This window comes from Monomorium pharaonis, chromosome 10 (genome assembly GCF_013373865.1).
Source record: "Monomorium pharaonis isolate MP-MQ-018 chromosome 10, ASM1337386v2, whole genome shotgun sequence".
NCBI lineage: Eukaryota > Metazoa > Arthropoda > Insecta > Hymenoptera > Formicidae > Monomorium > Monomorium pharaonis.
In genome coordinates, this window is record NC_050476.1 from 12,399,087 (window position 1) to 12,417,725 (window position 18,639).

Consider the following 18,639-nt stretch of genomic DNA (forward strand, 5'->3'; position numbering starts at 1 on the left):
ATTATCCTCTTATAAAATAGCCATGTAACCCTAAAGTTGCCTGCTAATCGCGATTGCATTGTTGCCGCTTTATTCCGATCGCGATTGGCTGTCTCGCGCTTGACTCGCTTCGTCGTGTGCGAGAGTCGTGGTTTGACAGTTTAGTCGAGAGTAGCTGTCATTGAATTTTGACAGCTATCATGTGAATATGCATATTGATGTGCACGTAACAAATCGGTTATGTGCATATTATTGCACATTTTTTTAAAAGAGATTAGTGAGAGAGAGAGAGGGAAGAAATAAAAAAACTTTCAGGTAATAATAAAAAAGAAATAACATCAAATATAATTTATAATTAAAATAAAAATTTAATTTAAAATATTACATTCTAACAGTCAGCGTCTTCTCTACATATTTGACAGAGCATGAATTTTTTTGGAAAGAAAGAAGGAAAGAAAAGAGGTGAGAGAGAGATGAGGAGAAAGAAGAAATAAGAAGAAAAACATCAGGTAATATAGTAAAATAAAGAATAACATTAAAATTTAATATAACTTATAATTACATCAGGTAATAGTAAAATAAAGAATAACATTAAAATTTAATATAACTTATTATTTAAAACTATATTTTAACAGTTCGCGTGTGTTTTACGTATCTGACAGAACATACATTTTATTAGAATAGAAAAGGAAAGGAAACATATTACAGACAAAGAAAGAGAGAGAGAGAGAAGAGTAAGGAGAATTAAATAACTTAGAAAATGAAACAGCGATTTTGTGAAGAAACAGCGATATTGAAAGAAGAACAGAAAGAGTTAAAAAAAAAAAAAAAAAAAGAACAAAGAAATAAGAGAAAAATCAGGTAATAATGAAATAGAAAGTAATATTAAAATGTAATATAATTAATAATTTAAGTAATAATTTAATTTGAAATAATATATTTTAACCGTTTGCGTATTTTATGTATTAGAGAGAGGAAAAAAGTGAGAGAAAGAGAGAGAGAGAATGGAGAGAGGAAGAAATAAGAAGGTAAAATATCGGGTAAAATTATTAATTGTTGTTATAAAAAAGGGAAATAGAATAAGGAATATTATTACTTTGATATTTTGCGTACTTTTCGTATTTTACAGTTTTCAGAAAGAGAGCAAGAACGAGATGAGAGAGAGAGAGAGAGAGAGAGAAAAGGAGAAAGAGAAAAAGAGACAGGCAAAAGGAAGAAATGAGAAAGAAAATATCAGGTGATAATAAAATAAGGAATACGTTTAAAATATAGATAATTTATAATAGGCAATTTTGGCGATTGTTTGTGTACATGTACCAAGGTTGATATTGGTAGGGGTGGAGCTTATCTTGATACGATGTACCACTACCATATACCACTATGAACGCTAAAAACGGACTTGTTCTTTTTTCTTTTTTCATACCGCAGATTTGGAAAAAACTATTTTACTTCGTTGCAAGGTATAGCTGGTATCAACCAGAAATGTATCAAAATGGTTAGCCACGCCTTAACCAAAAAGTACCAAACACGCGAAAACGCTCTGGTACATATTGGTACACTTTGATACATGTATCAAACGATCGCCAAAATCGCCTAATATAAATAAAAATTTAATTTAAAATAATACATTTAACAGTTCGTGTACTTTACGTATCTAACAGAGCATAAATTTTATCAGAAAAGGAAAGAGATTAAAAGAATGAAGGGAGAAAGAGAGAGAGAGAAAGTAAGGGAGAAAGAATTTAAAAAGAGAAGCAGCAATATTCGTAGAAAGAAGGAACAGAAAGAGAGTGAAAAAAAAGGAAGACAAAGAGAAAAAAGAGTGTAGAAGGAGAAACATCAAGTAATAGTAAAATAAAAAATAACATTAAAATATAATATAATTAATAATTTAAATAAAATTTAATTTAAAATAATATATTTTAACAGTTTGCATATGACAGAGCATGAATTTTTTCAGAAAAAGGGATGGAAAGGAAAGAGATTAGAGAGAAAAAGAAAATGGGAGTGAAAAGGAAAAAATAAAAAGGTAAAATATCAGGTTAAATTGTTAATCGTTTGAATATTATTTATTTTATGTAGTTGGCAGCCCGCAATTATATATGTTATTGGCTTTTTTTTAATTATTTTTTTGGCTTATTATTTTTTTGCGCGCGCGTGCGTGTGTAAAATTATGTAAATTTATAAATCATTACATAGTATTATATAAATATTTTATTAAAAATTATTATTTACTTAATTTTTTTAACTTTTTTTATAAATACATACATATGTGTGTGTGTGTTTATAAAAAATTAAGTTTAAAAAAATTAAGTAAATAATAATTTTTAATAAATATGCTTTTATATGATATTATGTAATTATTTATAAAATTACACTTACACGTTTTTTATTCAAAATTGCAGAAGATAAAGGATAGATTAAAGAAAGGGAAAAAGATAAAGAAAGATAAAGATAAAGGTATTTACATTTAAAAAATGGAGGGAGAAAAAAGGAAGAAAGACGAGGTATATAATAATTATTTAAAAAGCTGTTGCGTTATTTTTTTTATAAAATAGCATGTTATCTGATATTTCCCCTCATTACTTTTTTTCTTACAATCTTTTCTTCCCTTTCTCATTCTCTTTTGCACTCTATATTTGTTCCCTCTATCTACAGAAGTCATTGTTTCACCTAATTATATTTTAATATAATTTGCCTATTTTGCCTATATATTTTACACACCCCATCTATCTATTTATCTATTTACCCATATCTTTCATTTACTTTTATAAAAATTAAAAAATTAAAATTTTATGTTAAAAAAGATTTAAAAGTTTAAAGATAAATTTAAAAGAAATATATTTATAAACATAATTATACAGACATGATGTGCAATGAGCAAAATTGCGCGCATAGAAAGTGTCCGCATTTGGTTTTTAAAGGGTTAAAATAATATAATATATTAAATATATTATATAATTCTTTTTCAATATAAAATTATTATTTTATTTTATCAATATGTTTTTATCATAATTTGTTTTTTAATAAAGTTTAATAATATAGCAAATAATTAATAATATAGGGGAGAAGGTGGTAATATGGCCATCCATTTATATTTATTTAATAACTTTGTTAATAATTAATATTTTGAGTTGAAATTTTATGATTATATTTATCAAAATATTGCTCATTAGATTTTCAATTCAAAATTATAAAATATTTATCATATTATATATTATTTATAAAAATGTAACGATACTGCAAAATAGGCCGAAAAGAAATGGGAGGATAAATATGGCTACCACAAAAATAAATGTAAAAAAATTGGTTTTGTTTAAAAATGCCACAGTATTTTGTTAGAAACATATATTTATATAAAATAAGATGTTATATCGAAACAGATGATTTTTATTCACATTTAATGGAAATTAAATAAAAATAATTTTAAATCTAAAGGACCCTATTATATAAAAAATTTGAAAAAATGAACAGCCTTAAATTAAACCTTTAATCGATTTATCGAGAAATTTTGTCGAAATGGAGATCTCGAAAGTGACTATTACTAGCACACTTAGATGGCCATATTGACAACATCCTATATCATCGTTCAATTTTGTATAACTCGAAATATATACAGCCGAATAAAGAGTTAAATAATAAAAAAGTTCCCAAGTGTACATACATTTGGATGATAATGCGGTTAAGTTTAAAAAGAATGAGAAAGTATGTGTAATTAAATGTTAAAATGTACCTTAAAAAATTTTCGAAATCTTTAAAAGTAAAAATGCTTTATAATAAATGTTGACTGTTGTGCTTTGTCATATTAGCATCTTTATATAACAGTAGGCTACTAAACAAATATCATGAATAATTATTAAAATTCGTCAGCTAATAATGGAGTTAATATGGGTAGCCATATTATGTCCACGTTGGCTATATTACCATTTTCTCCTCTACTATATTAAATGTGTATCTAATACATTATATATATTGTAAAAATCTTTTCCAATATAAAATTATAATTATTTTATTTTATTAATGTAATTTATGTTTTTTAAGTTTAGAAATATAGTAAATATTATTTCAATATAAAATATAAAATTATAATTATTATTTTATTTTATAAATTTGTTTTTTATTAAAAATTTAATAATATAGTATAATATATATTTAAGGTGGTTCTCCAAAAAAATCATTTTCTTAGAAATTTTTTGAAAATTAAACTATATCTTAATGAGACTATGATGCATGCAAAAAAACTGAAAAAATTATGAAAAACCTATGAAATATTTTGTAAAATATTTATTTTATTTTAATAATATTATGCATAAGAAAATAAGAAAAAGAATCAATTGATACAAAAAACCACAAAACTGTTTTTACAAAAAACATGATATTAATAATTATATTTTTTATATAAATATGATTTTTTTAAAATAACTATGTATATTTTTGACATTATTACCTGGTTTTATATTTGTTTTCCTTCTTTTTCTCCCTTTCTCTTTCTCTCTCTCTCTCTCTTTATCTATACATTTTTTAAAAAGCACGACATTGTTTACTGTATAATACAGAACATTTTATATAAATTATGAAATATTTTGTGAAATATTCATTTTTTATTATTTTATTTTAATAATATGCACAAAATAAGAAAAAGAATTTAAAAACCATGACATTTTGTGCATATAAATATTTGTTAGAATAGCATGCTTTTTTATAAAAAACAGTTATGTGGTCTTTTTATGCCAATAGATTGTTCTTATATTATTTTATACATAATATTATTACAATAAAATGATAAAAAATGAATATTTTACGAAATATTTTATAGTTTAGTTTTTTGCATAACAAGAAATATTTTATAAAAATTATAAAATATTTCGTAAATTATTCATTTTTTCTCGTTTTATTGTAATAATATTATGCATAAAATAATAAGAAGAATTTATTGGCATAAAAAGACAACATAACTGTTTTTTACAAAAAAGCATAATATTTCAACAAATATTTATATGCACAAAATAATTTTTTGTGAAAACAGCTATATGGTTTTCTTATATTAATTAATTTTTTTTTATTTTGTGCATAATATAAATTATAAAAATAAAATGATAAAAAATGAATATTTTAGAAAATATTTTATAATTTGTATGTTGCAAAATGTTTTTTATTATACAGAAAACTAAGCTATGAAATATTTTGTAAAATATTTACTTTTTGATTATTTTATCTCAATATTTTTATGCACAAAATAATGAAGGAAATTATTTATTATATAAAGAAAAGAAAATTAAAAGATAGTAAAGAAAATTTTAAAAAATAAAGAAAGTAGTTTTATGTTAATAATATTATGCACAAAATAATAAAAAGAATCTATTGGTATAAAAAGATTACATAACTGTTTTTTTACTAAAAAACATGATATTGTGTACTAAATACCTATATGCACAAAAAGATGAGAAAAATTATTTTTTATAAAGAAAATAAAATCTAAAAGAACAGTAAAATAAAGGTGAACATAAAAGTCTATTATAGTTTTTGGACATCTCCAATAATAAGCGAGATATGAATTTTTTAATTTGTACGAATGAGAGCGCACCGAAAGAAGTGCAGGAGCTCGATTCTTGAATTCATTCGCAAAAGAAACGTATTTGCAAATTCTGATCTTATAGAAAAGTTAGAAATTTATTGGCTGTTGTATGGCTTTTAACCAATAAACTTGCAACTTTTCTGTTTGAAAGGGTATTTGCGCATACGTTTCTCTTGCGAATAAATTCAAGAATCGAGCCTCTGAGCCACTTCAGCTATAGCACGGCTCATTGTGTCAAGCATTGGCTGCCGGTTTGAGCGGCTTAGCGCTGCTTTCGGTGCGCTCTTATTTGTTCAATTTAAAAAATTATTATTTTGGCTATTATTGGAGATATCCAAAAACTATAGTAGATTTTTATGTTCACCTTAATCTCGTCTATCTTTCTATTAAGTATTGCATACATTATACGAGACACCGTGTATATAGGGCGTTTTCTGTAAATGGAGATCTCTCTCTGCCCAGAATATACTTCAATATTAAAAAAGCAGCAAGTGCGCAAATTATAGCTAAAAACGTCTATTTTTAAATGCCGTTTGGTATTTTTTGAAAAATTTAGTACAAGATACCAATATGGTGTCAAATTGAGACTATTTTCCCTCATTTATGAACAGAATATTTGAACAAAATATCAAGACACAATATATAGACTTTAAAATGCGTTTTCAGAGTAGCTGAAAATTTCTAGATACTCATTTTAGTTAAAATATTATTTTTTGATACTTCGATCGAATATTCTGCGTGTAACTCACTGATTTTAGTTATAATTTGTTCGAAACTGATGAACAATTATTGCAAACGTATAATATTACAAATTTAAAAATCAGAAATTTTCGAGCTAACTACAAAGGGTTTCAAAATATAGATTATAATATAGCTGAACAATCTAATAGTAATGTGTCTACAACTGGTAATCAACAATCATTTGTATTAAAAAAATACACAAAAAGAAAATGTAACAAACAATATGGCTGGACTATCTAATAATAATTTGTCCGGAACTGATGAACAATTATTGCAAACATATAATATTACAAATTTAAAAATTAGAAATTTTCGAGCTAACTACAAAGGGTTTTAAAATACAGATTATCATAATTTAAGTCAACATTATGTAGAAAAAATGGAAGTCGAGTGTCAATATTGTAGAGGGAAACATTTTCATGCTGAAAAAGTTCACAATAAAGATAACTCATTCAAAGATAGTTGTAATCATGGAAAAGTTATATTGGAACCTTTACCAACATTTTTTAATGAACTACAACAATTATTTTTGGGAAATCATAAAAAATCTAATGAGTTTTTTTAAAAACCTAAGAAGTTACAATGGTGCATTTTCTTTTGCATCTCTTAATGCTAATTTGGTTAATTTTAATGCATAAAAACGAGGACCTTATTGTTTCAAAATTCAAGGTTAAATTTATTACCAAATTAATACTGCATTATATCCTGCTATAAATGAGCAATCAAGTTATGGACAGCTTTTTATTCTTGACGCTAACGAAGCTACAGAATGCCGTTTAAATGTAAATACAAATCTTCATGAAGAGTTATTGCGTACATTAGATGACATTATTCGTAATAATAATATATTTGCTCAATCATATCAAATGATGCACGAAGAAATACTTAATCAAAAAAGTTTAGGTTTAAATATACCTAATTTAAAAATAGGATTTTTAAATAAAAAAACAGGCATTGATCGTGGAAGATATAATGTTCAAAAAATTAATAAAGTTGCTGCAATATTTTCAACTACTGCAGATGGAAATATTCCTGATTGTTATGTTACAATTAGAAACAAATGTGATAAAACTTTAAAATACGTTAGTATGGATCCAAACGTTGAACCTTGGATTTATCCAATGTATTATCCATATGGTACACAAGGTTGGCATGATAATATTAAACAAATCGGATGGAAAACGTGTAACTAGATCCATGTATGTTCAATACCGAATGGCTGTATGTAATAATGTCAATGTTTTTTTAATAGGTAAACGGCTATTTCAACAATGGCTTGTTGATAGCTATGTAAAAATAGAAAAAGATAGAATTAATTGGTGTAAAGTAAATCAAAAACATTTGAGAGTGGAAAAGCACCAAGGACTGATTGACTATTTAGAAAAAAAGTGGCTGATACTAATGTTTATATTGGACGTGTAATAATACTTCCTTCTACATTTATTGGTTCATCTAGAAATATGATGCAAAATTATCAAGATGCGATGACTATTGTTCGCAAATATGGTAAACCAGATATTTTTATTACAATGACTTGTAATCCAAATTGGCTTGAAATTAAAGAAAATTTGCTTCCAAATCAACAACTTAATGATAGACCTGATATTTGCGCTAGAATTTTTGATATAAAAAAAATAATTTGATAGATTTGATTGTTCAACAGAAATTTTTTGGTGAAGTAAAAGCATTTGTTTATGTAATCGAATTTCAGAAACGCAGTTTGCCGCACATACATATGTTAATAACTATGAAACAAAATTGCAAAATTACTAATTTGGAAACTGTTGATAAATATATTTCTGCTGAAATTCCCGATCCTGCTATTGATAAAAATTTACATGAAATTGTCATGAAGAATATGATTCATGGACCATATGGTGATTGGTGTATGATAAATGGAAAATGTTCAAAACATTTTCCAAAATCCTTTCACGAAGAAACAACTATGGATGAAAATGGTTATCCACAATATCGTCGAAGAGACACTGGCATTTTGTATGAGAAACCCGAAGAATTTGTAGTAGATAATCGGTTTGTTCCTTATTGTCCCATATTATCACAAATTTTTAATTGTCATATTAATGTTGAAGTTGTTTCAAGTATTAAGTCAATAAAGTATTTATACAAATATATTTACAAAGGTCACGATGCAGCATCTGTAGTTATAGAACAAGATGTGAATAATGTAGAAATTGTTCATGACGAAATCAAAGATTTTATTGAAGCACGCTATGTAGGACCAGTTGAAGCTTACTGGCGTTTGTAGGTAAAACATTACAAGAGAAGAGTCATGCTATTATTCGTCTATCTGTACATTTGCCAAATGAACAGAATGTTATTATATCTAATAATTCAAATAAACAAGATTTACAATCTGCTTTAGATCGTATAACAATGTTAATGGATTATTTTAAATAAAATAAACGAAATGTTGATGCACGTCAGTATGTATATACAGATATACCTTTATATTTTGTATTTAAAAAGGTAACATTTAACGGAAAACAAATTTATCGTTGGAAAAAACGTCAATGTCATTTTAACTATATTGGACGCATGTACTCAGTTAGCCCAATTGAAATCGAATTATTTCATTTACGTATTCTTTTATTGAATGTTAAAGGAACAACATGCTATAATGACTTAAAAACAGTCAATGGTGAATTACATCAAACGTTTACTTCTTCATGTTTAGCTTTAGGCTTAATTGAAGATAATGAAGAATGGAAATGTGCAATAAACGAAGCTTCTATTTGGATGATGCCAAGACAACTTAGGTTACTTTTTGTTCGAATATTAATACATTGCCAACCAGGGCATTCAAAAGAATTGTGGGATGAATTTCAAGTTGCAATGTCAGAAGATTACATACGACAATTTGGACGAGTCACTGGGATAAGAAAAGCTTATATTCAAATTGGTCAATTACTTTGCAAAGAAGATTGGGAACTTTCACAATTTCCAGAAATGGAACAAATAACGATTGAATATGAAAAAGAACATGCCAAACAATTGAAAAAAGAAGTCTTACTTGGTGAACAACAATACAGTCAGTTAAATCATGACCAAAAAATAATTGTTGATTATGTTTTAACTCTTTTAGAAAAAACTGATGGTCAACAATTAAAATGTTTATACATTGACGGTTTATACATTGACGGTTTATACATTACCTGGAGATTCAGGTAAAATTTTTGTTTATACAACATTATATTATATTACTATTTACTCAAGTCTCAAAACAAAGTTGTTAGTACAATGGCTTTCACTGGTTTCGCTGCAACGTTACTACCGAATGGAAAAACAACACATAAAACTTTAGGTTTGCCCATGCCTCTTTTTGCTGACTCAACATCGAATATAAAAATTCAATCAAAAGAAGCTGAATGTTTGAAGAAAACAGATGTTTTTATTTGGGATGAAGCACCAATGGCACCGCGATATGCTCTTGAAGTGATGGATCACCTTTTGCAAGATTTAATGCAAAATAATCTAAAATTTGGTGATAAAATTGTTATTCTTGGTGGGGATTTCAGACAATTATTGCCAGTACAACAAAACGTTACACGTCTGAAATTGTAAATTTGTCAATTAAATTTAGCTCATTATGGCAACATTTCAAAATCTTTTCATTAACGGAAAATATGCGTATTTTACGATATGAACAAGAATTTGCTAATTTTTTATTAGATTTGGGAAATGGTACTTTGAATGATCAATTTAATAATATTGAAGTTCTACTGAGATGTGTAGCAGATTTGAACGCAAATATAGTAAAAGATACATACGAAGAAATATTTAAACACTATCAGTATAGACTTACAGCAAAACGTGCTATACTTTCTGCACGAAATGTTGATGTGGAGGAACTAAACAAACAAGTTGTAAATTTACTTGACGAATCAACAGAAAGAGTGTATACAAGTATAGACACTACAGAAACTACTAACGATATTCATGATATTAATAAAACTATTTTAACAGAATATTTGAGTACTTTAAATCCAGCGATTCTTCCACCTCATAAACTTCGATTAAAAAAATACACGATTATCATGTTGATTAGAAATCTAAACATCAGCAAAGGTTTATATAATGGAACAACATTGTTAATTTTAGAGTTAAGAAACAATTTGTTAAAATGCGAAATTTTAACTGGTGATAAAAAAGGGGAAATAGTTTTTTTAAATCGCATAACTTTATATTGTGAAAACGTTTATTCATTTGTGATGAAAAGAAGACAATTTCCGATAAAAATAGCTTTTGCTATGACAATAAATAAATCACAAGGACAAACATTTGACAAAATTGCAATTGATTTAAGAAAATATATTTTTAATCATGGTCAACTTTATATGGCATTTTCACGAGTTAGATCTTGGAAATCATTGAAAATTGATTTAGGACAAAAAAGACAAAATAGATTAATAAAAAATTATGTATATACAGAAATGTTTCAATAAGAATGTCTTTAATTGATTTTACAATATAAAACATAATTGCTATTATACTAATAAATTTTATATAAATATATTTAAAATAAATACAAATAAAAATAAATTTGAATTAATACTTTATAAAGTAATATTTTTTAATATATTTATTGTTTGATAGCATCCTGTGATGAACAATATATTTTGAGAATGGATTATTCAATATGACCATATTAACATGACTTTGAGGATGTACTATCTGCAATAAGATCATTTGTCGTGAAAAATAAAAACAATTATTTTTTATAATAACAAAAAATTAAAATGTTAAAATTTTGCAACATTTCAAAGTAATAAATTACAATTTAATATTTTACATGAATACTATAATGAAAAAACTTTATGTATATACACATAACTCAGTGAAAAAGAGAGAGGTTCAATGGCGCACAGTACAATTAGACACGTTGCAATTGCTCACCGTGCTATTAGACACGAAACATTGTGCACCGTTCAATTGCGCACAGTTTGTTTGGAAACAGTTCATTTGGACACAGTTCCCTTGGACACAGTTCCTTTGGACACCGTTCGATTGGACATCGTTCGATTGGACACAGTTCGATTGGACACAATTTGATTGGACATAGTTTGATTGGACACAGTTCGATTGCTCACCGTTCGATTGCTCACCGTTTGATTGCGCACTGTTCAATTGCGCACCATTCAATGGCACACCATTCAATGGCACACCGTTCAATTACACACCGTTCAGTTGCACACCGTTAAATTGCACACTGTTCAATTGCACACAGTTCAATTGAACACATGTCAATTGCGCACATGTCAATTGCACACAGTTCAATCAAACGCATATTAAATATTCATATATTATGGCTACGTTTGCAATGTGTGCATAGGTTAGCGACTTGGACGGGGCGGGTGCAGGAGGGGGGCCGAAGGCCTCCCCTTGCATCACCCCTTCCCCCTTGTGTGTGTGTGTGTGTGTGTGTGTGTGTGTGTGTGTGTGTGTGTGTGTGTGTGTGTGTGTGTAAAGCATTCACTGCACCACATGGGTTTGCGACTTAAATGGTGTACGATTAGACGGTGTGCAATTGACATGTGCGCAATTGAACGGTGCGCAATTGAACGGTGCGCAATCGAACTGTGTCCAATCGAACTGTGTCCAATCGAACAATGTCCAATCGAACTGTGTCCAATTGAACTGTGTCCAATTGAACTGTGTCCAAACAAACTGTGCGCAATTGAACAATGTGTAATATTTCGTGTCTAATAGCACAGTGGGCAATTGCAACGTGTCCAATTGTACTGTGCGCAAATGAAGGCCTCTCAGTGAAAAATAACTCAGTGATGTCAAATTGATATCAAATTAAGGGAAAATTGATATAAATTGCATTTATTAAATCAAATTGATGTCGATTTGATGGTTATTTCTCACTGGAAGAGTTAGAAAGATAAACAGATACAAACAAAAATAAGAAAGATATGAAAAAATAATATGAGCAAAATATAATAGAGTATACAAAGAAATAAAAATAGATGAGAAGTCTTTGTATATTTTAGTGGGGTATAAGAGTAGGGAGTCAGTCAATGATAGCGAGATTTAAGTGCGGAAACAAGGCATCAGGGAATAGATATTGGAAAAAAGAAAAAGTGTAGGCTATACAATTTAAAAGTAGAGACTTTAGTACACTTATTAGAAGAATTTACAGAATTGCGAAGACAAAATTTCTCTGTTAGGAAAATGTTATCAGAGGTAAATATAGGTACAAAATGGATAAAAAAATGTATTTAACACAAGAAATGACAAAGAAAAGCATAAATAGTCATTAAGAATCCTATGTTATTATGTAATTAAGCTATGTAACCTTTTTTCAAAGGCCGAAATGTTTAAGAAATAAACGAGTTGTATATATGTTATATGCAATAGTAATTTTATGCAGGGTGTAATAACAAATAAAAAAATAACATTTGGCGCGCGCGAAGCGCGCGCATGTTCTAGTCCTCTTATAAAATAGCCATGTAACCCTAAAGTTGCCTGCTAATCGCGATTGCATTGTTGCCGCTTTATTGCTCGCGATTGGCTGTCTCGCGCTTGACTCGCTTCGTGTGCGAAAGTCGTGGTTTGACAGTTTAGTCGAAAGTAGCTGTCATTGCGATTGAATTTTGACAGCTGTCAAATTTGGTGAAAAGAGTCGATCAAGTAAGTTGTAATTTATATAATCCAATTATGATATTTAACTATTTCTTAACAATTTATATAACATATGTGTGTGTGTGTGTGTATGTGTGTAAATTCTAGGATTATATATTTGTAATCGAAAAATAGACAAAAAAAGACGGAAATAGATTGATAAATAGAGAGCGAGAGAGAGAAGGAAAGAGGGGCGGGAAAGGAAAGAAGAAAAGAAAAATAAATCCAGGTAATGATATGAAGAAAATACATACTTATCTTTTAATATTATTTATATGAAAAACATAATTATTTATGACATAATATTTATTACACAATACTAAGTTTTTTCAGAGATAAATACAGAGAGAAATAAAGAGAGAAAGAAAAAGAAAAAAGAAAGAAAAACAAATACAAAATCAGGTAATGATATTAAAAAATGCATAGCTGTTTTTACAAAAAAGTCATTTATATAAAAAATATATTTATAATATAATACTTAATACACATCATGTTTTTTTGTAAAAACAGTTATGTGGTTTTTTTATAATATTAAAAAAAATGATGAAAAATAAATATTTTACGAAATACTTAAAAATAATTTATATAAAATGTTTTCTTTTTGCAAAAAATGAAACTATGAAATATTTTGTAAAATGTTCACTTTTTATGATTTTATTTTAATAATGTGCATAAAATAAGAGAAAAAATCAATTGGTATAAGAAAACCACCTAAATGTTCTAACAAGAAAAAAACCATGATGTTTTGTGCATATAAATATTACATAATATTATGTTTTTTGGAAAAACAGTTATGTAGTTTTTTTATACTAATTGATCCTTTCTCTTATTTTGTGCATAATATTATTAAAATAAAATGATAAAAAATGAATATTTTACAAAACACTTTATAATTTGTATGAAATATTTCCTGTTATGAAAAAAAAAACTATGAAATATTTTGTAAAATATTCATTTTATTTTAATAATATTATGCATAAAATAAGAAAAAAAATCAATTAATACAAAAAATCACAAAACTGTTTTTACAAAAAACATTATATTAATAATTGTTTTTTATATAAATATGATTTTTAAAAAATAACTATGTATATTTTTAACATCATTACCTGTTTTATATTTGTTTTTCTTTTTTTTTCCCTTTCTCTCTCTCTCTGTCTCTCTCTCTCTCTCTCTCTCTCTCTCTTTTTCTCCATTTATATATTTTTTTAAAAAAAACATCGTTTTCTGTATAATAGAGAAAATTTTATAAATAAATTATGAAATATTTTGTAAAATATTTATTTTTTATCATTTTATTTTAATAATATGCACAAAATAAAAAAAAGAATAAAAAACCATAACATTTTGTGCATATAAATATTTGTTAGAATATCATACTTTTTTATAAAAAACAGTTATGTGGTTTTTTTATAAAAATAGGTTGTTCTTATTGTTTTATACATAATATTATTACAATAAAATAATAAAAAATGAATATTTTACGAAATATTTTATAGTTTAGTTTTTTGCATAACAAGAAATGTTTTATAAAAATTATAAAATATTTCGTAAAATATTCATTTTTTATCGTTTTATTGTAATGATATTATACATAAAATAATAAGAAGAATCTATTGGCATAAAAAGACCACATTTTACAAAAAAATACGTTTTACAAAAAAAACGTAATATTTTAACAAATATTTATATGCACAAAATGTCATAGTTTTTTGTAAAAACAGCTATGTGGTTTTCTTATATCAATTGATTTTTTTCTTATTTTGTGCATAATATAAATTATTAAAATAAAATGATAAAAAATGAATATTTTAGAAAATATTTTGTAATTTGTATGTTCCAAAATATTTCTTATTATACAAAAAACTAAACTATAAAATATTTTGTAAAATATTTACTTTTTGATTACTTTATCTCAATACTTTTTTGCACAAAATAATGAAGGAATTTATTTATTATGTAAGGAAAAGAAAATTAAAAAACAGTAAAGATCTAAAAAAAAAATAGAAAAAGTAGTTTTATGTTAATAATATTATGCACAAAATAATAAAAAGGATCTATTGATATAAAAAAATCACATAACTGTTTTTTTTAATCAAAAAACGATATTGTGTACTAAATATTTATATGCACAAAAAGATGAGGAAAATTATTTAATATAAAGAAAATAAAATTTAAAAGAACAGTAAAATGAAGGTGAACAAAAGTTATAAAATTATAGTTTTTGGATATCTCGAATGGATAAACGAAATGCGAATTTTTCAATTTGTACGAAAGAGAGCGCACTAAAAGAAGCGCTGAGCCGCTTTAGCTATAGCACGACCCACTGTGTCAGTCACTGTGAAGTTGGCACCGCAAGTTTTTATGACAGTTCTACTTTCACCCCAAATAGTTCTAGAGGTCCTGATAAGTTTCAGAAATAGTTCCGTTGATTTAGTTAAAAAAAATGAAATTAAAAAAATGAGGTGCTATTTTTCCTGGCACCTCATTAATAAAAATTGAACGTTTTAACAGCACCTGTAGTGTTCTACTTGCACCCGTAATAGTTCTAAAGTTCCCGATAAATTTTAGCAATAGTTCCGTACATTAAATATATTTAAACAATCTTTTAATTTGGCTGTTGGCACCGCACCACAAGAGTAAAGTACCCCTGTCTAGCGAATTTCGGCCAACTTTATGGCCTTTTCTAACAGTTCTGCAATAATTCCAAAGCTTTTGTAGATTTCGTCGACAGTTTCCGTCTTTAAGTATTTTTTAATAATTTTTTTATTAGACGTAGTGCTGGCACAGCACTACAAGAGTAAACTACCATTTTATAGCAAGTTCCAGACGAGTACATAGTATTTTTCAATAGTTCTGCAATAGTTCCAAAGCTTTTTGCAGGTTTCGTCAACAGTTCCGGTCTTTAAGCATTTTTTAAGCAATTTTTTTATTAGACGGCTGGCACCGCATTACAAGAGTAAACTGTCGTTTTATAGCGAGTTCTAGACGAGTACATAGCATTTTTCAATAGTTCTGCAATAGTTCCAAAGCTTTTTGCAGGTTTCGTCGACAGTTCCGGTCTTTAAGCGTTTTTAAACAATTTTTTTATTAGACGGCTGGCACCGCACTACAAGAGTAAACTATCGTTTTATAGCGAGTTCTAGACGAGTACATAGCATTTTTTAATAGTTCTGCAATAGTTCCAAAGCTTCTTGTAAGTTTCGTCGACAGTTCCGGTTTTTAAGCATTTTTTAACAATTTTTTTATTAGACGGCTGGCACCGCACTACAAGAGTGAACTACCATTTTATAGCAAGTTCCAGACGAGTACATAGCATAAATGTAGAGGGGGTAAATACATGAATTTAGAAATTTTTAGTTGGTGCTTATAAACAGTTTAAAGGGGTGAAACCACCCTTCAAAAATGAGACATTTTTGCGTTTTCTCAATATATCTCGCAAACTAAACAAAATATAAAAAAATGTTTCATACAAAAGTCTTACAGCATAAATATCTCTATTTAACTGTGCTATTTATTATTAAAAAAAAAAATTTAAAGAAAAACATTTTCTTTGAAAAATAAATTTTTTCTGAAAAAATAAATAGCACAGTTAAATAGAAATATTTATACTGTAAGACTTTTGTATGAAACATTTTTTTATATTTTGTTTAGTTTGCGAGATATATGGAGAAAACGCAAAAACGTCTCGACTTTGAAAAGTGGTTTCACCCCTTCAAACCGTTTATAAGCACCAACTAAAAATTCCTAAATTCATGTATTTACCCCCTCTACATTTATGCCAAGTTTCATTAAAATCAGAATTTTTGGGTTCTCGAGGTTCCCTTGTTAGTTAAAAAAATAGATTAACTAACCCAACTCTAAAATTTAAAAAATGTCAATTACATTACTAACACATACATATTAGATACCATAAAATTGGCTGAAGTTTAAATACAATAACGTAGTATTCATATCTAATAGTGCGAGCCAGAATCAAATAAAAAATTGTTTAAAAATGCATAAAGGCCTGAACTGTGGACGAAACTTGCAAAAAGTTTTGGAACTATTGTAGAAATATATTGCTATGGAGAATGCTATGTACTCGTCTGGAACTCGCTGTAAAAAGGTAGTTTATTCTTTTAATACGGTGCCAGCCGTCTAATAAAAAAATTGTTTAAAAATGCTTAAAGACCGAAACTGTCGACGAAACCTACAAAAAACTTTGAAACATTATTGCAGAATTGTTAGAAAATGCCATAAAGTTGGCTGAAACTCGCCAGACAGTGGTACTTTACTCTTGTGGTGCGGTGCCAACAGACAAATTAAAAAATTGCTTAAATATATTTAATGTACAAAACTATTGTTAAAATCTATCAGGAACTCTAGAACTATTGCGGGTGCAAGTAGAACTACACTGTTAAAACGTTTAATTTTTATTAATGAGGTGCCACGGGAAGTTAGCACCTCATTTTTTAAAATTTCATTTTTTTTAACTAAATCAACGGAACTATTTCTGAAATTTATCAGAAACTCTAGAACTACTTGGGGTGCAAGTAGAACTCTTATGAAAACTTGCGGTGCCAATTTCACAGTAACACGCATAACTCGGTAAAAAATAACATCGAATTGATATCAAATTAAGAGAGAATTGATATAAATTGCATTGATTAAATCAAATTGATGTCGATTTGATGGTTATTTCTCTGGAAAATTTATCTTAAAACGATGAATTTTACAACCGTATAAAAATTATTTACAGAAATGCTAACAAAATTTCTCCATTAGTAAAATGTTATCAGAGATTGATATAGGTACAAAATGAATGAAAAATGTATTAGAGACGAGAAATGAGCGTAAATAGTTGTTAAAAATTCTATGTAAATATGTAATCATGCCATGTAACCCCCTTCCAAAGTTTGAGAAGTACAAGAAATAAACAAGTTATGTATATATTATATGCGGTAGTAATTTTATTATGCAGAGTATAATAACAAATAAAAAAATAACAGTTGGCGCGCGCGAAGCGCGTGCATGTTCTAGTCCTCTTATAAAATAGCCATGTAACCCTAAAGTTGCCTGCTAATCGCGATTGCATTGTTGCCTCTTTATTCCGATCGCGATTGGCTGTCTCGCGCTTGACTCGCTTCGTTCGTGTGTGAAGTTTGACAGTTTATAGTTGACAGTTTTTGACAGTTTGACTGTTTAACGAGAGACGGAAAGACACAAAAAGAAGCAAGAAAAATACCGGGAAAAAATCCTCTTATAAAATAGCCATGTAACCCTAAAGTTGCCTGCTAATCGCGATTGCATTGTTGCCTCTTTATTCCGATCGCGATTGGCTGTCTCGCGCTTGACTCGCTTCGTTCGTGTGTGAAGTTTGACAGTTTATAGTTGACAGTTTTTGACAGTTTGACTGTTTAACGAGAGACGGAAAGACACAAAAAGAAGCAAGAAAAATACCGGGAAAAAATTACTTAGACTGGAAGATTATAAAATAGCAGAGAGTATTTGTTTTGAATTGCAGATACGTTTAACTGATGCTTAACAAAGTAAGTTGAAATTTAATACAATATATTATGACATATTTAATTTAATATAATAATATTATGATATAACCATTTTTGTATCACCATCGCTGTTAGAAGGGTAAGGAAGAGACGTTGGACGCCACGACAGAAACACGTATTTATCAAGTAATTCTTAATTATCTTAATTAT

At 27.5% G+C, this 18,639-nt stretch overlaps 1 long non-coding RNA gene across 1 annotated transcript; it reads left to right on the forward strand.

The window, feature by feature from the left end:
• Positions 1 to 5,675: 5,675 nt before the first annotated feature.
• LOC118647683 lies at positions 5,676 to 10,715 on the forward strand. Its single transcript, XR_004964844.1, has 2 exons — positions 5,676 to 7,801; positions 8,007 to 10,715. It is a non-coding gene; the product is annotated as an uncharacterized LOC118647683 (long non-coding RNA).
• The last annotated feature ends 7,924 nt before the right edge of the window (positions 10,716 to 18,639 follow it).